We start from the raw sequence: 23,999 nt of genomic DNA, 5'->3' as shown, positions 1-23,999 counted from the left end.
AGGCCAGTGTTATGGACTGTGCAACCAGAGAGAGAAGTCTACAGAGAAGGGAACGGGGCCAGATTATTTAAGACTTTGTAGATCATGAAAGGAGTTTGAATTTTATGCTTAATAAAACAGGAATTCACTTAAGGAGTTTAAACCAGAAAATAACTCTTATCTAATTTTAGTTTACATTTTTAAATGTAAAATTTGCTTGGCAAATGACTAGATAGTGGTACTATTTACTTAAAGTGATTGTATAACTTATACTTGAACAAGGATAGTTTTGAGAATGAAAGGAGGCCTTACTAATAATTACACCAGGACAACAGATCTAAACTAGTACTGTTCCAGGTGTATCAGTTGGCTTTTGCTACATAGCATTCTACCCATTGGATTTAAGCAACGTTTATTTAGCTCATGATTCTATAGTCAGTTAGGAGCATTCTGTGGTCTGGGTCTGCTTAGCTTAATCCCTCTGGACTCAGGGAGAATGAAGAAGGGCAGTTGGTGGCCAAATGATCTAACACGGCCTCTGGATCACTCTAGACTCACATATCTGGCTGTTTTCCATCAGGGGTATGGGTGCAAATGTGCCACTGGTCTCTACTTATCCACCAGGCTGGCACACCCACATGGTGGCAACAGGGTTCTACAAGCCACAAAGTTGAAGCTACAAGGCCACTTGAGGTCTAGGCTCATAACTCATATGACTTGTAACCTCATCATTTGTACTACATTCAGTGTATCAAAGGTCACAAGGCAAGTCCCAGATTTAAGGGATGGGGAACCAGACTCCACGTTTTGGTGAGAGTTACTGTAAAGCACTGTAGCCATTTTGAACATTTGTCAGCTCTTAAGTTGATAGTTTCAGAGGTTGTGTAAGCTGGATATTCTGTGTTAGAATAATCCTTTAAACCCTCCATAAACCATCCATATACTCAGAATGAAGTAGGCATCTTTAAAGCAGATGCTTAAATCAGATATAGTCACTGAGAATACTGGTCAAACATAGAAGATATTTGCCCATTCATGGTTCTATGCCTCCCGGGTCACTCAAGCTGCCTCTGAGGCAAAATACTCTCACAGCCCAAGGATTCTTACCCTTGAGGGGACATGTTGATGGCACTTGAAAAATTAATGACCACAACTGGACAATTAACTGTCTATAGCTTTGCCAAATTAAGGAAATTCAAAGGACTCATGGTAGGGCTTCCCTGGTGGCGCAGTGGTTGAGAGTCCACCTGCCGATGCAGGGGACATGGGTTCGTGCCCCGGTCCGGGAAGATCCCACATGCCGTGGAGCGGCTGGGCCTGTGAGCCATGGCCGCTGAGCCTGCGCGTCCAGAGCCTGTGCTCCGCAACGGGAGAGGCCACAACAGTGAGAGGCCCGCGTACCGCAAAAAAAAAAAAAGAAAAAAGAAAAAAAAAAGGACTCACAGTAAAACTCAGAGCAATAGGAAGGATGCGCAGGTCTCATAATAACCTCACGTGTTCTTAGCTTTAGTCCTCTTCTGGTATACTCATTCCCTCCTGCCTAGGTGCAAGATCTCCACTGGTCCACACTGCAACCAGACCCCCACCTTCTCCTACATCAAGTGAACTCCCAGTGGACCAAGATTTTATATAAGTCTTTATTTTAAAAAGCTTCCCAGAGTATCTTGATAAGCTGCCAGGTTTGGGAACCACTGATGTTATCAACAAGTTTATAGTTAAACCTAGATTCTCACTTAATCTTGCTCCAAATGATATCTGTGTTTTCCTGGAACTAAAGAAATCATAACTTAGAAAACTTAGAAAATCATTATTTTCTAAGAAGAGACAAAATATTATTTCGATTTCTTTGAAATAATTTACTAGAAAATTTTGCATCACTAAATAAAGAAATCCTTCTTAAGGGCACTATATCTCAAATTTCAGACACCTTGTTCCGTAAATTAGAACAGTTTCTTAGGGATATGGTTGGCAGATGCTACTTTTATGAGTTAATTTTCAAGACTGGTACATTATTCTCCTGAAAAAATTTCTGAAATGCATAAAAATGAACAACAGCAACCACAGACCACATAGAAAATTCTGCTCAATCACACCTAAACTAATGGAGAGCAGAATCAGTGCAAAGAGCAAGGTTTGCTATTTCTTCCCCTTATGTACACCAGACATTGTTAATGGCTATAATCATTAAGTCCTACACTACAGCCTCCACAATGCCTTTCACTAAGCACTGTACTTGCATTAGTCTATTTAATCTTCACAAAATCATGAGGTAGGAGTATTATCACTCTTTTAAAGATAAAGAATCCAGAACGTAAGAATGTTAAGTAACTTGTCCAAGTCACACAGCTGGTGATAGAGCTGGAATGGGACCAAGGTCATCATATTCCAAAACCCAAAAATTCAGCCATTACTACAACCTGCCATAAAGTAAGACAAAGGGGTAGAGCAAAGGCAGAGACGGTGATAAGAAAGCTGAAAACATGGTGATGATTTCTCAACATATGCTGAGTAATAACTACAAATTTGACTCCAAACTTGAGATTCTTCCAATCCACAATTTAGGTAAATATATAACTACTCCCAGGGGAAAATGAACAGAGCATTATGTTCTATTACTATGTTCATCTTCTAGTCCTTTGCTCTTAAGAGAACACTACTAAACTAAAATGTGGGTTTTTTTTCTTTTTTAGGGGGAGTATTGTTTGCTTTTGTTTCTATATCATATTCATAATTGTCAGTGAGATGAAAGTTTATTTTGTGCTTAATCAATAAAAAATAATAGCATTCAAGGGCTGCCCACCAAGAGAACAAAAGTCACTGGTGGAAATTAAGTGGTAAGTCCAACTGAATGGGTCCCATACAAAGGGGCAAATAGGAAGCAGTGCAAGTCCTCTCCCATATACCATTATATGCATCTTCGTACAAGAAAAAAGGACATTTCACCAATTTGCCAAGTAGGTCAGTAATTTTCACAACTACTAAAGTAAAAGTTAGCCATATATGGATTATTCCTAGGAATAATTTTGCTTGAAAGCGATTTATGTCTCAACTAGTAGCAAATAGTCAGTGCAGATCATTTGAACATAGTTTCCACTGTAAATTTTTGCTGAAAAGGCTTTCCAAATGATTAGTGAAGACTTTTAAATATAGCATACATTCATATATATCTTTACTTCTTTTTTCTTCTGTTATTATTTATCTTCTAAGTGAGAATTTGTCTTTCTAAATTTGCACAGCAAATACTTTGTTTTATTAGATATATTCCAAAGAGACATTGTTTCCAGTAAATGGAATATTTAATATATTTATCTATCATGTATCTTTGTTTTCTCCTGAATGTTATACACAGTTTCTCTGCTATTATTATTGTGTAAGATTTTGATTGAATTACGTTATTAAGAACTGCCTAAATTCATTTTAGGTACAGTTTAACAAATCAAATTTAAATGTTTTATAGATAACATAAAATTCCCCTATGACTCAGTGCTGCATGTTGGGTTCAATTATTGAACTGTATCTAGATGTGAGTCAAGAGAATAGAACCATGTATTTTCCGCGAGTATGCTCTCAATTTTATAACCCCTCCAATCTCCTTCTATTTTCAAGATCAAAGGGGAGGTGTGAAGGGAGGTGCAGGAGCATTTGACCCAAATATTAGGTGTGTAGAGAGACACCTGTGCCTATGTCTTAGCAAAGTAAGGAAGGTTGACAGTTTATCATAAACAAAGAACTCCTGAAATTCATCAATGCTGTGAAATCTGAGAGTGAGATGGCAGTGCCAGAGGTGATAGGAAAACTACATGGGTCTTAACAAAACTTCTAAGAGGACATTATCTTTCTTTCCAAATGCTCAGTTTAAATTAGTTCCTCATAATTGGTGTAGAAAATAAAGAGAAATATATCTTTACCCTTCAAATAGCTTGATAAAATCTTACATCTGTAGCTAACCAGAGTGTTCAGGTATGTCAGGAACCCCACTTAAAAGAAGTAAATCAGAAGCGTATCTACACAGCCCATCTAAACAAAATCCTAAAAATTTGCTTTGTGGAGCTGAATGGCTAAGATGAGCTGTTATATTAATCAAATTACATAAGAAATGGCCAAATGTGTATTTTGTGCTGTGTGGAGACAGACACTAGCAATCAGAGCTAGGGAGTTTTAATGAGGAGACTTAATTAAGACACACGTCTTCAGAAACACGAGTCTGAGAAAAATTACTGCCAAACTCAGTGCTAATTAGCAAAGACTGGGAATTCAGAAACTCTGGCTGTTAGAAAAAAGTATGCTAAAGAGTAACTATAGAGTACTGCCCACAGAGTATATTGTTGGGGTTCTGATCCTATGACAGAAACTTGTAGATCAGGACAGCAACAAGTCTGAATGGTTCCCAGCCAGACTTCGCAACTAAGAGCAGAGTTCTTCCAAAAACATCCTGACACCTGGGAACCTCAAAACCAGAGACCAAGGACTCATTACATTCTTTGGCTATCCTTTCAATTTTTGAATAGCTCAATTTAATTGGAAGTATTGCCTTCAACTGAGCCAAATCTGTCTCTTTGAGGTTTTCATTTATTGTTTAATTCTGGCTCTCTGAAATTATCCAGATGAAGTCTAATCCCACTTCTCCATACCTCTATCTGTTATGTTTTCTCTTTTCTAGCACGACAGGATTCCCTGTTGTTTCTACCGTCCCTCATATAACCCTGCTTCAGACCTTACCACCATCTGGGTCAGTCTCTTCTGAAAAAGATCCAGTTGCTGTTTTTCTTAAAACTGTCGTGCCTCAAAATGTAATCTATTCAGTGTGTCTCCAGTCCTCTGGACTCTAGAATTTTGTAATTGCTACCTAAGTTTGCATTAACATTTGGCAGTTACAACACACTGTTGGCTGATTTTGAACTTGTAATCAACTAAAACACCTGTCTTTTACTTATGACCAGCTATTGAGCCAGGTTCCTCTATATTTTGTACTCCACCAGTTGATTTTTAAGTCCAAATTTGTTTCATTCTTATTGAACAAATGATCAATGTCCACTTGTAGAAAAATTAGAAAACGCAGCAAGATAACCAAGATAAGCAAGAATATAAATTAAGTATAAATCATCCCTTTATTCCAAACATTTGAAGACAACTGCTATCTACATTTTGGTAAATACTTTCCCAACTGCCTTTTCTATGCATACATATGCTGACTGTTGGATATTTATGTGAATTTTTGTATACACACACAAAATATAATTACATATACTCTTATGATCTACTCTTTTTCTAAGGTGCACTCTGTAAATATCTTTAAAATTTTAAGATACATATTTATTCATCTATATTTTCCTTTGAAATAGCTTCACAATACTCCAGTTTTGGATGTAACATTGTTCCAGGTACTATAGCTATGTAACAAACCACTTTAAACTGTAGTGACTTAAAACAACATTTATTTTGCTCACAAATCTGCAATTTGGAAGCGCTCAACAACTTGTCTGCTCTAGTTAGAATCAGCTGTAGTGGCTGAAAGGCTGGAGGCTGGAATTATCTGAAATCTCATTCACTTATATGACTAGTAGACGCTGGCTGTCGGTGTCTTAACAAAACTTATAAGAGGACATTATCTTTCTTTCCAAATGCAATCTTAACTGGGGCTTTCTGCTAGAACACCTAAAGATGACCTTGCCATGTGGTCTGGGCTTCCTTACAAGCTGGGTTTCAAGGAAGAAAAATCCCAAAGGAGAGAGAATCAGGTGGAAAGTCATATTGCCTTTAAAAGTCATCCAATTTCACTTTCATCATATGTTATTCAGTGAGGGAGCCACAAAGTCCTGCCTAGGTTCAGGGGAGGGGAAACTGTAAATGGGGGAGTGACAAAGTTAAGGAAGAGCATGTGGGACTGGAAATATTGTTATGGCTATCACTATTGCCACAGCCAGAATTCATTTCACCTACTTAATACTGTTTAAAATGTCCACCATTATAAAAAATGCTTCAACACAATTCTCAAATAGACATTTGTATTTACACAATTATTTCTGTAGGATATTCTGAGAACAGTGATTACAAAGTTTAAGCACATTTTTAAGGCTTTTGATAGATATTGGCAAATTGCCATTCAGGAACATGAATGGCAATTTAGACCCCAATCATCAGTGTACGAATGGAAAAGCCCATTTCTTAACTCTAGCTTAAACACTGCATATTATCAGACTTCTTAGTATTAGCCAGTGCTATAGTATTGTTATATAAATTTGAGTTTCTTTGATTACTAGTGCATTTGAACATTTTATACGTCTACTGATTATTTCTTCTTAGAAATTGCTTTTTTCTTGGCCTTTGATCACTTTCCTTTTGATCTCTCTTTGAAGTATTTTTTAGAGAATTTTATGTATTAACATTAAACCTTGTCAAATATATTGCAATGCTTTTCCCAATTTCTTATTTGCCTATTATACTCTATGTAAAGTTCTGATGTTTTCCTGTTTTCAAAAGAATATTCAGTTCTTAATAATGGTTTACTTGAGGTCTTCTTCAAGACCCACACTTACACAAAAATTCACCTATACTTTCTTCTAGTACCTTTTTTAAGATTTAATTTTTATATAAAATCCTTAATAAATCTGAAATTTGGGTGTATGGGAAGAAGTAGAAAACTACATTTTTTTTCAAAATATCTTTTCTTGAAAACTATTTAAAAATTAATCATTTCTCCTATTCTTTATTTATTATTTACCATACACCAAATACATAAATATACTAGTTCCTAGTTTTTTTATTTTCTTTATGATTCCATTTATCTGTCTATTCCAACTTGTCTATCAAGCTATTCTACCTATTTATCAATGTATTCTTATGACACTATTCTAGATACTGCTGCTTTATGGGCAATGATATGTAAACTTTTTTGTTTTTTAAAGCCACTTGAGAATCTGATGGATTGTTTGGATTCTATACCTAGAAAAATGCACGTATGGGCATACAGAAAACTGTTTTCATTCAGTTTCCTACAATTATCCATCTCTGAGACCCATATAAGGGGACTTCATCTTTGCATATATCTCATGAATTTAACTCTGAGTATTTTATTCTTTAGACTGTTATTGTGAATGAGTTCTTTTTTCCATTTCATTTTGTTATATTTGTTTGTTGATAGCATATAGGAAAGCTGTTGATTTTGTTAAACAATTCTTCTTGTCCAGTCACCTTTTTGAATTCTTTCAAATCTAATTGTTTTCATTTTAAATCCTTTGTGTGTTCTATTTAGACAATCAAACCATCTGCACTGAATATAATTGGGTCTTCTCTTTCCCGGCATTTAAATATGTTAGAATATTTAAAACATATATCTTAGCTAGAATATCTAAAACAAGGCTTAATAATAATGGAGATAAAATACTTCTATTTTTATTCATTTTTTTAATGCATGAGTTAATGAGAATGCAACTAGAGTTTCACCTGGCTACATGTGCAAGATAAAAATTCTTCATTGTGTTCAATTTCCTTCTGTTTTTCATAAGTTTTTCTTCTATTCCCAGTTTATTAAATATAAATGCCTTTTAAAGTTTTTATTTAGATATAATTCACTTACCAAAAAATTCATCCTTTTAAAGTGTACAATTTAGTGGGTTTTAGCATAGACACAAAATTATGCAACCATTACCATTATCTAATTCCAAAACATTTTGTCACTCCAAAAGGAAATCATTCCTTAGTAGTCACTCCCCATTTCCCACTTAGCCCAGGCCCTGGTAACCACTAACCTATCTCCCGTCTCTATGAATTTGCCTATTCTGGATATCTCATATAAATACTTTCTTAGTGAATTCAACCCATTATTTCAAGTCTAATGATATTTCTGAATTCTGATTCTACTCCATATCATATTAGCTATTAATTCTGTACTGCTACATGAATGTTGATCAATTTTATAAGTATGCCTCTGCATCTTAAGTCATTAAAAAATGTCACAGAAATGTGCCAATTATTTGTGCAACTTCTATGTAGGAATCTCCTGTTACATTGGTATAACAAGCTAAAAATTTACTCATCTTTAGAATCATCTTGTCTGCACACCTGTATTTTGCCTAAAAAACTGTTAAGTGATTAGCTAAAAATATAACATATTGTTTCTGCTGTACCAGCCAAACCCTGCCAAATGCTGAAATTAGAGTTCTGGGAGCAAAGTTTACTCTAAGTCACTACGTATTACTCCTAATCAATGCACCTTGTTCTGTATGTGAATAAACTATCTCTTTCATAAAAAAAGCCAAACTCTTTTCTAGTATTAACTACAAACCTAATGACCCACAGTTTTTAAAACAAAACTTTAAAAAAAATCAAATTGTTACAGTTTTTCCGTACTCTAAATTCTGTAAGTTTTCCCTTTTCCATAATACCTAAAAATCATAGACAATGGGCCAATTGCTAAATATCCACTTTAGTGTCTGCTTTGTAAACACCACAGCCTAGATGGATAAATGGTGAAAGGGAAAACAGTATAATCCACATCAATCTGCCAAGTTGCTAGTGGTTCTTGACCCACAGTTTATGAAACCTTCCATATTGAATTTTATTATATTCAGTATATCATTCCTCCCTCAAACATTTGATCACTATAAATTATTATGAAAGTCATGGACTCTGACATGCATGGCATGAGCATAGGGAAGGGCCAAGGAATGGTCCCATGTAGCACTTCGGATCTTCAGGCCCCCTACCCTCAGACGGGGCCCAATGTCTGCTTCTGGGGCAGGGCTGGACCTGCCACCAGTCCCGGAGCGGGTATGGAGGCTCCTCTGTCCACTCAAGCTCCTCTCACAGCCCAGCGCTTCAGGCCCCCAGTGCTGTCAGCTGCAACCTGGCATTTGGACAGAACTGGCTTCCCACCAGAGTGGGGCCTCAGACTCAGAAGCTCTCCATCTTCTGGAATCGGTCTCTTTCTAATTCCTTCTTGTAAAAGAGCTTGACCTCCCAGCTCACCAGGCCTTTGGTCTTGTGTGGATGTGTGTATACATACATGTGTACCGTAGAACCAAAACAAAAATGGAATCACTTTTGTTGGGGACAAAATGGAGTTGGCTAATACAGGCACATTAACGAAAAAAATGAAGCTTAACCTTACCTAATACTGGCTACAGGAATTTACAGCTCTTCTCAGAAATTAGCAGAGGACGCCAGCCAATCCGCAGATGCCAAATCTGTTCACACCATCTTTGGCATTCCTTGTTCCTGACTCAGCTACTCTGAGCCAAATTAGGAAGAAGGCCACCAGGCCTCAGCTGAAAAAGACAAATTCCGCATTTACCCCTTTAGTCCTTACGGTGTTCTGTATTTTGGTTATGTATTAAAATATAATCATGTAGTGTTTAAAAACAAACAAAACACCTTGAGTCAATAACTAACAGGGAACTTATTAATCCCGCAGTCTTGGGTTTCCCGGTTTTGCAGGTCGTAAGCCTTGCAAACAAACTGATCTTTCTGCTTTGTTTTACTCTGTGTGCAGAATTCGGTTTTTGACAATACATACCTGTGTGCACATAGGGGCCAGAACAGAGGTCCAAACTCACTGACGCAGCCCAGGAGCCAAAAAAGAAATGACAGAAAAGCTTCCTCCAAAAACGGGGGAATTGGAAGGGCGTCGGTGAGAAGACTTTTCCGCGCGCTGGATTATCGCGGTGAATAGAACCCTGAACTTTCGCGAGAAGTAGGAAGTATCGCGCCTGCGCACTGCAGTAGCTCCGGCTGGCTTTGGCAGGTTCGCTGGCGGGTGTGTGACAGAGGCAGACAGTGTGGAGGCCACTGTACCCCCGGGGACTCGCCACTAGGAGCAGCACCTTAGCCAGCACCTCGGAGATCGAAGCCGAGATGGCTCGGACTAAAAGAACAAGACCATAGCACACCACTTAGGGCTGCTTAAGTCTCGCTCTGGTAAGCTTCGTGGAGAACTCATTACTCGAACAGGTGGTGGTGCTGGTGAGCCGGAAGGTTTTGTTGTAGCCAAGACAGGTGGTGCTCGAATTGGGTTTGTGGGCTTTCTTTCTAACTATGAGGAAGTCAGCCCAGCTCAGTAACTTGGCAGGGGTATATTCTGAGGTGGCAGCCTGAATTCACTACTCTAACCACTGTGCCCCGTGTCATCAGATACAAAGGGGCCAAGATCCAGCTCCTGGATCTCCCAGGTATCATTGAGGGTGCCAAGGATGGGAGAGTCAGAGGCCGTCAAGTCGTTGCAGTGGCCCGAACATGTAACTTGATCCTGGTTGTTCTGGATGTCCTGAACTGTTGAGTCATAAGAAGATAATTGAAAACGAGCTGGAAGGCTTTGGCATTCACTTGAGCAACAAGCCCTCTAATATTGGTTTTAAGAAGAAGATAAGAGGCGCATTCATCTGAAAGCCTCTTGCCCTCAGAGTGAGCTGGATGCTGAAACTGTGAAGAGCTTTCTGGCTGAGAACGAATGCCGATGTGACCGTCGCGATACCACAGCTAGTGACTTCATTGAAGTGGTGGAAGGAAACAGAGTTTATATCCCCTGATATCTATGTGTTAGTTAAATAAGATTGATCAGATCTACACTGAGAAATTGCGTATCGTCTATAAGATGCCTCATTGTACCCACCTCTGCCCATCACTGCTGGAATTTTGATGACTTGTTGGAAAATATCTGGGAGTATCCGAAACTAGTGAGGACTTAGCCAGACGCAAAGGCCAGTACCCAGATTACACATCCCCAGTGTTGTTCTGCCTTACCCCAGAACCACGGTGGAGGATTTCTGCTGAAAATTCACGAAAATCTTATCAAAGAATTTAAATACGTTCCAGCCTGTGGTTTCTCTGTGAAACACAAAAAAAATGGTTAAAGCCATATGTTGGGGGATGAGGATGTCATTCAGACATGGAAACCTTCCCCTTTCTCCATCTGCGAGGCCAACGACTGCAGCTTTCCAAATGACCAAGCATCCTACCCCAAACCCCTTCTGGCTTTGGATCAAGATTCAGGAGGGAGATGGAGGCACCCAAACTGGCACTTCACGTATCTTCATGTCACCTTGTACTTTGAACTGCATAAAGGACCAGGTAAGAAAAAAAAAAATGACCACATTCATTAGGATTTGTTTATTTATTTATTTATTTATTATTTATCTATTTGGGAATTCATAATTAAGGTGGTCATAGGATCATAAACATTTTTGAAATCTTGTTCAGGGCATGAGAATGCAAATCTGCAAATATGTTAACAAGGACACCTTTACCCGAGGTGAGGCTAATGAATGTTTAATGAATTCTTGAGCGACATAACCTTTCAGTGACAGTGCTCGCTCTGCTTTTCATGCTTGCATATAGGACACATCAGTAATTATTTAAACTTTTATCTTTCATCATTTAATTAATGGAAATAAAGACAAACCTGAATATATTCTATTATTGAAGAAAATGACAAAATATTATAACTACCGAAGAGAAAAAAAATTTGTGAAAGCTCCTTTTAGACCAATTTTGTTGTATTTTAAAATATCTGTATTTACAGAAATACATTAAGATAAATATAAGCTTTATAGCAACCCAAATATTTCCTCTTCATTTATGAGTATGATCTATAGGAGCTGCTACAAAACAGAAGAAAAGGTAAATCTTTAAAATATTCAATTCTAGAATGTGTCCATGACCTTTTGTGCCTTGTGCCACGTGATGAATTATTCATAGAACATTGATAACAGTGTGACATACGGTCTTATACACAGGGGATCAAATCATTGAGCTGGGAGAGGAAGGTTGTAATTCTCCTATTGGCTCTGCCATTACCTGTTTGACCCTGGCCAGTTTATTCATTCATTCATTCGTTCATTTATTCGACTCAACAAAATTTTAGGAAACTTCTCCCATGTGCTTTGCACTCTACCAAGCAATGGGATATAGCAATTACCAAAATGTGCCCAGCTTCATAAAGCTTACAGTACAGTCATTTAACCTCCATTCAAGTCATTTACTTCTAGTCAAGACACATAATTTTTTTGGTCTCAAGTGTTCTTATTTATGAAATGAAAGAATTGGGTATTTGTAATACCCTATCAAAGACTCCTGAGTCTTCATCAATAAACCATGCTTTCAGTCATGTTCTCCATAATGATTGTAGGTTGTCCTCAGTTATGCATACCATGTTGCAAAATTCTTATGTGACCACTAGCAACTGTTCCTTGAGCCAATGGACACGTTTGCTGTATGGTACATCAAATACTACCACGATATTCACTGAACAACCCACGTGTCCATCCCATAATCATGACCTCTTTAAGCTCCACTCCTAACTCAGAGCGTTCCAACTAGTGTGAATGGGCTATGGGAGTGTGAGATGATAGCATTTCCCTCCGTATGATAAGGGTGTGGTAGGCTAGAGCACCTGGCTTGTGAGCTTCTAAAGCAAACAACCCTATCTACTGCCTTTTATGTATTGTATATGCATATCATTTTCTAGGTATACCATGATGTAAAAGCAATTGGGAATTATTACTCTAGCCAATCAAGTTATAAAGTAAAAAACGCAAATATTACAATGTAGGTAAAGAAAAAAGTAAATTATAAGAGCAGAAGAAAATTAGGAAGTAGTCACTGTCAAGTTCTAAAAAGTCTTTTAGAGCACCAAAACTAATTTAATATTATCTGTATAAAATTGGAACCAACAGATTTTAGGCTATTTCAGAGAATATAATACTGTACAGGAATATGACATCGAATCTAAAGTAAAGGAGTAAGCAGCATCTTTGGTCAAAAGTCTCAAGTTATAAATTAATCATTTCAGTTTATGAGGCGGTGACCCCTTCCCCTTTATTTAATATGTTTATAAATAATCATTCTCTAAAGGGACTATAAATAACCTCTATGTTTGTAAAGTTAAATAATATATACTACTAAATCTAAATGCCTGTGATTATGTCCCTGGAACCCTAAGGGATAATTATTTTTAAAGCTTTCTTATTCTGATTTAAATATAAGTAAATAACTTAGATCAAAGCCCTGATTTCTATAAGAACTCCTGTTGGTTCTTACAGAAATACCATCCCTCAGGGTTCTCAAATCTGTCAACCTCCCCATTCACACAGCCACTGCCTTAAGTCTAGCTTTCATGTCTATCATCCAGTCCCCCTCCCCATTGTTTCCAGAATGCTTCTCTGTCCTCTGCAAGATGTTTTGAAGGACCCACTTCATCTATAGAATTGGTTTTCACAGAAGGAGGAATACACAACCTACTATGATCTCAAATTGGTTTAGGAGGGATTTGTATGTTTTTCAAGTGGATTTTCTTTAAAGGTAAATAACACTGGTCAGCTGAGTAAAGTCAGAGTTCCCTGATATGGCACCCAAGGTCCTTCTTGATATGCCTTCAGCATTTCTCTTTAGTCTTGTCTCCTACCGTCCATATTGCAAATAATTCTAAACTGTCTACGGTTTCCCCCAAATATTGGTGCATCAAATACTGGTGTATTTAAACATGCCTTTCTTTTACCTGTAATATCCTCCATCTCCACTTCTCCCATCCTTCAATTACACTTCTCTGATCTTCACAGATAAAGTTTATCACTCCTTACTCCATCCATGTTTCAACATCTGCTGCTCTTACAACACAGAGATAAAAGTATGCTTATGTCCATCTTATCTGCTAGATAGGATCTTTTTGAGTATAGACATTGTGGATTGTATCTTATTCAACCAGCATAAGGCCAAGCATATTAAGTACACAATAAATATTTATTAAATTCAAGGAAAACCTTTCCCATAAAGTTTGTCATGATATTCTCTGACGCTTTAGAAGTCAAATTATAATTGAGGGTCCTTGAAAGATAATATGATATCAACCATGAAAAAATATTTTCAACTCCTTACAAAATTTATAACATATAAATTCAGTGTAGTGAAGAAGAGATTTGAGGTTATAATGCCTATATTCAAAATTCTTTATTCATGTCAGCAATGACTATGAAGCAGGCAGTGTGCTAGGTACTGAGATTGAAAGATGAATAAGAAAGGGGCACTAGAACCTTCAGTTCAAAAATATATCTGATTATCTATATTCATGAAGCCTACTCAGACTTTTCTCAAATACTCATGAAAATAAAGGGAAAAAATAATGGCTTGACATCATCAATTACTAAGATTAATAACAATTAATACCAGTTTCTGGAAGGAAATGAATGTGAACTGGCAATTTTCAAGGTTTTAGTTAATATTATACCATGCCTTTGTTTCATGGTATACACTCAGCCTGCAGTAACATAGCATATGACTCAAGATTCTGAGAAATATTATTTTAGATCCAAATTCTATACCTAGCCATAACAGGGAAGCCATGTCCAAAGGGAATTCCTGGCAGTGCTAGCTTATATCATCTTTTTTAAAAAGAAAACAGTATAAAGAGAGATTCTTGTTCCCAATATTTTCCAGGAAAAACAAGTGTCAGTATTTCTTCGGAATGCGCTAACATGGGTCATATGCCAATTTCAGAATCAATCACTGTGGCCAAGAGAATAAATGAGGTAATTGGCCAGACTTAGGTTATATCTGTGTGCCTGGAGGGAGAGCAGTAAGGGCCAGAGGTCATCCACACCTAAACCACACAGATTGAGAGTGGGCTCAAGTCAATGGTATAAAAAGAAAGAGAAAAAGATGCTGAAAATCGAAACAACGCAAGCCCCTTCTAGAATAAGAAAAGAGAAAACCTCCAAGTCAGTATTAATCTATGTTCTCCTTTCAGCATTATTCCTCCCTAAGAATGTGAACACTATTGTTGTACCAGGTACAGTAGATAGGGAAAATAGTGTCTTATAATAGTTATAAAAACAGGTTTAACCTCACAGACGCCATGGAAAGGCCTTGGAAACTCCCAGGGATCCATGAACCACATTTTGAGAGCCACTGCTATGGATAATGCTTCTCAAATTTTGATGTCTATATTAATCTCTTGCGAATTCTGATGAACTGTAGATTGTGAGTTAGTTGGTCTGGGATGAGGCCTAAGACTTCATTTCTAACAAGCTTGCAGGCAATATTAATATGCTGCTGGTCCATGAATCACTCTTTGAGTAGCAAAACTTAAACAGTAAGGACATAATTAATTCACATGAAATCCGGAGACAGAGAATTCATGATTGGTTTACCCTGTTGTTGTTTTCTCTATATATATATCTTTCTCTTTCTCTACACTGCCATCCACAATGTCAGTTTTGTTCTAAGACTGATTTCACCCTTAATCATGGGATGTCTTGTAAGAAGCATTTGAGCTTTATCCTTCCTCATTTATGTCCACCTGGTGAGAGCACTTCCCACACTCAATGAACCAAAGACTTGAGCTCATGTTCCTGACCTCTTAAAGCAGTTCCTGCAGCCAGAGAAAATGCCATGTGTGATTGGTTCAGAGCTGGGATACATGAGTCCTTCATGGTTTTGGGAGGAGATGGTTTATCCTAATTAACTGAAAAGTGAAATGGTGAGGTATAACATTGAGCCAACAAATTCTACTTCAATTTAGCATAAAAAATAAAGGGATGAATTCTATGAGGTAAACATTAGGGAAAATGAAAAATAAATATGGAAATTACAACACCAAAAAAGAAGGAATAGGAAGGATGAAGAAATGACAGTGTTGAAGAAATAGATAATAATTAATTCCTATTAATAAAGTGCTGGAAAATGAAGAAGCAATGATTAAAATAATGGAGTTAGAACCTTTTTAATATTTAAGAAAAATGAGGTATAAAAATGCTCCAGTCAAAAAATCAGGAAAAGAGGGGAAATCACAGAAAATAAAAAATAAAAAGAGATGAGTGAGATTTATCTATTATAAACACACACTTTCACATTACATTAAGATATTTTATGTAACAGAAACTTTGTAAATAAAGCAACAGAAAGACAGGGAACATGAAAAGAATAAAATGAAAATGTATGGCCAGTGTCACTGTCATAAACATATGTATGTAAACATATACCTATAGTCATGAACATGTATATATGTAAGTATATATAGTCATAAAAATGTATATGTGTATAGTGTTTCAGAAATGAAACATAAACACAAAGTAATGAGTGGGTTGAAGCTGCAGTGATGCTGGGTATTCAAGCTAAAGCAGAAGGTGAGAGTAGGAAACATAATTCCTGTGGGATATGGGAAAATTAAAATTTTCCACAATATATCTGGTAGCTAGAGTTAACAGAAAGGAAGATGAGAGGAAAGACTGCTGGAACTTGAGTCTGGACCTTTAAAAAAGGTCCAGAAAAGTTTGTGATTTTTTTACAAAGAGCCAAATAGTAAATATCTTAGGCTTTGTGGGTCTCTGTCACATATTCTTTCTTCTGTGTTTGAACAACCCTTTAAAAACATCAAAATCATCCTTAGCTCAAAGGCCATGCAAAACAACCTGAAACTGGCCTGCCAGCAGTAGTTTCTGACCCTGCTTTTTAAGAAGCTGTCAGCCTAGAAGAGGCGAGAGGATGGAGAAGCAGCCATGTGACCAGATACTAAGCCAAGTTGCCTCCATCCTGGAGGATGAATCTGCACTAACTCCAGTATCTCTTGTCACATCACTTCTAGTTTCCCATCCAGCACCCCCACTCCCCTTCTTTCTTATTAAGATGTCCCCAATTTTCCTCAGCTAAAAAATATCCAATTAAAATAACTTGCCTTCCAAAATATAATATTAAACAAAAACTAAAATAAAATAAAATTACTTGCCTTCTCAGACTCCCTTGGAGGTAAAATAGTCACATGCATATCACTGGCCAAGAAGATATATGGAAAAGGCTTAGTGGAATCTTCTGATAAATCTGGTACAATTTAAAAATAGGTAATGTGGAAAATAAGATGTTCCCCTTGGGTTTCTAGAACTAAACACAAAATGTGTGAATGGTACATATAATAAAAGGTGAAAATAAAATTTGTTTTTATTGCTATAAAGCTAATGAAAAAAATACTTTAGGGAAAGAAATGAAGTCATCATAACATTTACTGGTACATTCCATACCTAGCAGGAAAATTTTAAATAGGGAGAAGGAAAGATGAAATCACTCTACAGTGAAAAGATAACCTGACCATACCTGAAATTTTGCTAAATTTGGTTTTTGTTGTTTTTTTCTTTGCGGTACGCGGGCCTCTCACTGTTGTGGCCTCTCCCGTTGCGGAGCACAGGCTCCAGACGTGCAGGCCCAGCGGCCATGGCCCACGGGCCCAGCCGCTCTGCGGCATGTGGGATCTTCCCAGACCGGGGCACGAACCCATGTCCTTTGCATCGACAGGCAGACTCTCAACCACTGCGCCACCAGGGAAGCCCCTAAATTTGGTTATAGGAAAACCAAAATTAAACTGCAGAATTAAAAGATGTGATTTCTACACCTGTGACATCAGCAAACTGATTGGTTTTTTTTTTACAACTTTATTGGAGTATAATTGCTTCACAATGGTGTATTAGTTTCTGCTTTATAACAAAGTGAATCAGTTATACATATACATCTGTTCCCATATCCCTTCCCTCTTGCGTCTCCCTCCCTCCCACCCTCCCTATACCACCCCTCCAGTCGGTCACAAAGCACCGAGCTGATCTCCCTGTGCTCTGCGGCTGCTTCCCACTATCTATCTACCTTACGTTTGGTATTGTATGTATGTCCATGCCTCTCTTTCGCTTTGTCACAGCTTACCCTTCCCCCTCCCCATATCCTCAAGTCCATTCTCAAGTAGGTCTGTGTCTTTATTCCTGTTTTACCCCTAGGTTCTTCATGACATTTTTTTTCCTTAAATTCCATATATATGCGTTAGCATACGGTATTTGTCTTTCTCTTCCTGACTTACTTCACTCTGTATGACAGACTCTAGGTCTATCCACCTCATTACAAATAGCTCAATTTCGTTTCTTTTTATGGCTGAGTAACATTCCATTGTATATATGTGCCACATCTTCTTTATCCATTCATCGGATGATGGACACTTAGGTTGTTTCCATCTCCAGGCTATTATATATAGAGCTGCAATGAACATTTTGGTACATGACTCTTGTTGAATTATGGTTTTCTCAGGGTATATGCCCAGTAGTGGGATTGCTGGGTCATATGATAGTTCTATTTTTAGTTTTTTAAGGAACCTCCATACTGTTCTCCATAGTGGCTGTACCAATTTACATTCCCACCAACAGTGCAAGAGTGTTCCCTTTTCTCCACATCCTCTCCAGCATTTATTGTTTGTAGATTTTTTGGTGATGGCCATTCTGACTGGTGTGAGATGATATCTCATTGTAGTTTTGATTTGCATTTCTCTAATGATTAGTGATGTTGAGTATCCTTTCATGTGTTTGTTGGCAATCTGTATATCTTCTTTGGAGAAATGTCTATTTAGGTCTTCTGCCCATTTTTGGATTGGGTTGTTTTTTTGATATTGAGCTGCATGAGCTGCTTGTAAATTTTGGAGATTAATCCTCTGTCAGTTGCTTCATTTGCAAATATTTTCTCCCATTCTGAGGGTTGTCTTTCCTTCTTGGTTATGTTTTCCTTTGCTGTGCAAAAGCTTTGAAGTTTCATTAGGTCCCATTTGTTTATTTTTGTTTTTATTTCCATTTCTCTAGGAGGTGGGTCAAAAAGGCTCTTGCTGTGATTTATGTCATAGTGTGTTCTGCCTATGTTTTCCTCTAAGAGTTTTATAGTGTCTGGCCTTACATTTAGGTCTTTAATCCATTTTGAGTTTATTTTTGTTTATGGTGTTAGGGAGTATTCTAATTTCATTCTTTTACATGTAGCTGTTCAGTTTTCCCAGCACAACTTATTGAAGAGGCTGTCTTTTCTCCATTGTATATTTTTGCCTCCTTTATCAAAAATAAGGTGACCATATGTGCATGGGTTTATGTCTGTGCTTTCTATCCTGTTCCACTGATCTATATTACATGAATTATCTTTTTTTTACATGAATTATCTTTTATGAGTAAGTTTCATGCTCTGACCCAGCAATTTCCACTTTGAGAAGCTTTTCCTAAAGAAATAATTAGATGTATATGCCAAGATTTATATGTAATGATTTTCATAGAAATTAATTAGAACAAAGATATTGTTAGTAACCTAAATATTAAACAAATGGGAAATAGTTAAATCAATCATGATTTATGTATACAATAAAAACACCATGCAGTTATTTTAAATGATGTTGAAGAATAATATTGGAAAACGGGGTACTTTTTTTTATAATGTATTGTTAAATCGTAAAATTTGTACAATGGGATTATTTAGCTATGTTTTAAATATATATATATATAAATATTTACCTCATCTCACTTATATTTTAAAATTTATATACAACTTACATACATGCGTATATAATGAAAAATATATACCTAAAATTAACAACTGTATCTGGGTGGTGATTATTTGTGTCTTTTATTTTTATTTTTTTCTGTATGTTTCCAATTTTCCTTGTGACAGCTTTATTTTTATAATGTTCATATCCATTGAATAATCAGTCCTAGACACTGATAGAACTAAAAAAGGTATTTAGTGAGTACATTGATTCGATTTGATTTGAAAATTAAGGTTCTAAGGATCCCAAGAATCATAAATTAAAGTTATAGCCAATGCTGGCATGAATGCTAGAATGAATGACTCTGGGAATCCATAGGGTCAACTTTAAGTGTTTGTGAAAGCTGCAGTCTAAGAATAACCTGGAGGGCTTCCCTGGTGGCGCAGTGGTTGAGAGTCCGCCTGCCAATGCAGAGGACATGGGTTCGTGCCCCCGTCCGGGAAGTTCCCACATACCACGGAGTGGCTGGGCCCATGAGCCATGGCTGCTGAGCCTGCACGTCCGGAGCCTGTGCTCCACAACAGGAGAGGCCACAACGGTGAGAGGCCCGTGTACCGCAAAAAAAAAAAAAAAAAAGAATAACCTGGAGTCCTCAAGTAGCTTAAGATACTAGTACATAGATCAAGCAGGCACTTCTTTGACAAGTTCATTATGAGGTGATCACAGTGACTGCTAATGCCTGAAAATCCATAATTAGAGAACGTGGCCCTTCCTTCACATCCTGAATGACTGAGGGAAAAGCTAAGAGGTGAGTGAGTGGATATGAGAATCCAACCAGCAGATGGCTCTGGTGGTGTCCAGCAGGTGCTCATTTACATATTTTGGCCATAACCTCCCTCGCCTTTCCTCCAGCATGGCAAGATGCTCTGGCTTGAATGCACATTTAGACCAAAAGCTGTGTGATCTAGTGAAATATACTAAATATAGAGTCTTAGGTTTGACTTGTGATCCTGGCACTTATGCTAAGTATATGCACAGTCTTAAACATGTCCCTTAAACTTTGGGAGTGACTTTTATCTCAACCAAATTTCCTGCTTTTAATATTCATATAAAGATTGAAGGGAACTAATGGAAAATTCTGCTTGTGAGGGCTTGAGTTTCACCATAAGTCACTGATATTTTAAAAGCCCAAATTTGGGGAAGAAACAGAATGGTGCAGTGGGCAAAGCCACAAAATTGGAGGTCAGGAGATTTTGGTCCTCTTCCTGTCAATAGTCATAGTATGACCTTCAACACATATAATTTCATCCCTCCTCAGTTTATCAATGTGCAAAATGTGGATAAGAAAAATGGGAAAAAGAAGATAGGAGTTAAGCTGCACTGTCTTTAAGATCTTATTAAAGTATAAAAAGCTTTGATCATGTTCTATGCAGTGAGTGATCTGGTAGCTTTTTTTTGAGAAAAGTAAAGTTATTCTGAAATTTTAAATGACTACCATATGTTATTTGCAATATATTACATCATTGAAATAAAGGGTATGGATAAAAGAACATCACTGAAACAAAATGATGTATAATGAGACATAGTATTGAACAAATACTTTGCCAACACATTTTATCTGTGAATAGAAGATAATTGATATATCTCTTAGGTATATGTTATTTTTCTTTTCTAATACTAGTTAAATATTAGAGTTCCTTCTTACATATAATATTTTTCTAAATTATTAGTATCATATATACATAAATATCATAATATTATATTAGTATCATACATAGTCTATTATTAGTACCATAAACTTTTGTCATTATGATCCTTTCAGATAGCAGAAATATTTCCTAATTCAATTCAGTCTTTAGAGTACCAATAAAACTTTTGAAATAGTAGATTTAAATAAATATTAAAATTTAAAGAAACTGTTTAGACCAGTTTAAAACATGTTTTGTGGAAAGTGACTAGCTTTTTTTCTATTCATTGCTATTTATTTAATACCTTCCAAGTGTAGTCATGTCATAAGCTGTGTATTATAAAATCAAATTAATTATGAAAAAATTCTTGGCAAAGTACTAAAATCTTCTAGACATTTGATAATGTAGTAAAATGTGTTAATATCACATTAAATAAACTAAAGTTTAAAAAAATTAAATGCAAAGTTTTATGCAAAGTTCATTCATTTATTGAACAAGGTTTAATCAAGTGATATGTGTGCAGCACTGCAGTAAGCATTAAAGTCTTTAGATAACATTAAGTAAATATTTGAAAGGAAAATCATTATAATCTCAATTTCTTTGTATTGTTCTTTAGTCTTTGTGATATGCTGATCTTTGTACTTGTAATAGCATCCACTTATCCCTTAAGAATTTTCATTTATTTGGAACTTTAGAAAAATATAGAAAAATTTCATATGTAAAGACCAGCTTAAATGAACAGTATTAGAGATCACAAAGAATCCCACCAACCTAATTATTTTTATTCTAGGATGGAGAAAAATAAACAGGTTTCAAATACGATACAAGTGAATCATTTTGAGCATGAATTATGACATGTAAAAAGATAATACCTTTCTGGGCTTCCCTGGTGGCACAGTGGTTGAGAGTCCACCTGCCGATGCAGGGGACACAGGTTCATGCCCCGGTCTGGGAAGATCCCACATGCTGCGGAGCAGGTGGGCCTATGGGCCATGGCCGCTGGGCCTGCGCGTTCAGAGCCTGTGCTCTGCAATGGGAAAGGCCACAACAGTGAGAGGCTCACGTACCGCAAAAAAAAAAAAAAAAAAAAGATAATACCTTCATGTTGAATTTTCATATACTTTAAAGAGATGACAATGAATTATATTCAAAGGTGACAAACCTTTTGCTATAGATTTTTTTATTTGCTGATAGAAATGCATTTCAATCCCAGAAAGAAAACGTGATGAGATTCTGAAATCTGAGCAAGTTATCAAGTTTTCAAGTAAGCATAATACAATACAATAAAAATAATTTCAGGAAAAGAAATGCTCAAAAATCTTGTGAACAATTCACTTCTTTTGCAGTAGTTGCTTCAAATCCAAAGAAAATCAAGAGCTTCCCTGTTACTGAGCCTGAAATATTTTTTGAAGAGCTGAAAAGTCTCTAAACTTTCCTGAAACCCACTCTCCAGACAGAAATTGAATTAGTTTTTGACACTGAGAAAGATAGGCCAAAGCTGTCAGAAGTGGAAGCATTTTTAAATAGTGATGTAAAAGTCTTAACTTTTAAGGTAAATAGACTTAACATGTTTATGCATAAGTGCAAGAAAGAAATCATTTGATTATTACAGAAATGGAAAATGTTTGCCATTAGCTCTCTTAAAAGACTAGGATGGAATTAATGCATAAATAATTACATCAGAGGTTACAAATTACATTCCAGTGGTCACACACTATTCAGTTAAGAGGACTAAATGGCCACTTCTGAGCACCTTTTACTCTTGTTGGCATTTCATATTTTCTCACTTATTTTTTTCCTCCTGGTTTTTAAATTAATCCTAACAAGTAGCAAGTTTTAAAACTTACTTCTTTCTCTAATGGAAAAACTTGCAACAGAATTATTTAAAATAATAATAGTAATAATAAAAATTTACATGGCATCATGTAATTGCAAAACAATTTTACACTGATCATTTAAAGTTCAGATATCCCTTTAAAGTCCTTATTGATATATTACAAGCCATTTTTGTTTCTTAAAGATAGGTTGCTATGCATGTAGAACTTGAAGTTGTTTCTGTGATCGTAAGGATTAAGTTGTTCAAATTTGTCACTGAATCTTCCACCTTTCATTCCTATTCAGAGAGTAAAATTGAACAGCTAAATAAGTCTATCAAAAAGAAAATAAAGATTTAAAATAAATAAATATATACATCTCAGAATTAGGTAGGGGTACTTCATGAAAGTAAACATTTTTATAATCATTCTCAAGAACAAGAGACAGAGTACCAGAGAGAGAGACTGAGAGAGAGAGAGACAGAGGAATCCATTTTTTTTTCCGTTAGAAATAGATTTCATTTTTGTTCCATGGAAACAGAAGAGTAATATGGAACACTTCGCTTTGACAGACCTAACATCTTAAAAAGAAAGGCAAAATATGACAAGTGTTTTAACAAGAGTGAACAAGAACTCTGTTTAATTTGGAGCTACACAGTGAATCACGATGCAAGAACTTACAACTGGAGAAAAGGACAGATAGGGTCAGTATTTTCTCAATAAATATCTTCTCAAGAGCTTTTAGAAATAATGCTCTCCTCTATAGATTGCATGTTGTACATCAGCATTATCTTAATGTCAAATGGCAAATACCACAAGGAAAGTTTAGGAACTAGACAAGAGAAAATAGAATGAAGAAAAATCTAAAGTCATATGACAAATATATGGGGGAAATAAACCCAAGAAATAGATGCCAAAACTTTAAACTTTCTCTTTGTTGCTTGATAGATTAGACCATGTTACCTCTCAGGATATGCTGAGTTGAGCAATTCTTATTCACAGCACTAGAAACCAGTGGGGAAACACTGATTCTGTTTCAAGCCTGAATGGGTGTGAACCGACAGGTAGTCTGATGAAGGTAGTCATATGATTTCTTTATAAGAAAATGTTTGACAGGCTGTCAAAACTCTTTTGAAGAAAGAAATAGTGGATAGAGTTGCTCTAAGGAATACTTGTCAATTCAGTTATCTTATTCCTATATCATATTTTGATGCTAGGTGAGTAATCTCTGTGGGTCTCATGCTAAAAATCAGGTTAAAGTAACGTGAG

At 36.4% G+C, this 23,999-nt stretch overlaps 1 pseudogene across 1 annotated transcript in view; it reads left to right on the top strand.

Annotated features, from left to right (window-relative positions):
* The window catches only part of LOC308622314 (developmentally-regulated GTP-binding protein 1-like), a 47,116-nt pseudogene extending 36,290 nt beyond the window's left edge, over nucleotides 1–10,826 (top strand). The window contains exons 3-6 of the transcript in view: nucleotides 4,640–4,708; nucleotides 8,720–8,919; nucleotides 9,508–9,607; nucleotides 9,745–10,826. The product of the transcript in view is annotated as a developmentally-regulated GTP-binding protein 1-like (transcript). The remainder of the gene's footprint in view (nucleotides 1–4,639; nucleotides 4,709–8,719; nucleotides 8,920–9,507; nucleotides 9,608–9,744) is intronic.
* Nucleotides 10,827–23,999: the final 13,173 nt, after the last annotated feature.

Source organism: Mesoplodon bidens (assembly GCF_964165515.1).
Source record: "Mesoplodon bidens genome assembly, chromosome: 9".
NCBI classification, from domain to species: domain Eukaryota; kingdom Metazoa; phylum Chordata; class Mammalia; order Artiodactyla; family Ziphiidae; genus Mesoplodon; species Mesoplodon bidens.
Note: the sequence above shows the minus strand (reverse complement) of the source record. Positions and strands in the feature narration are given on the sequence as shown.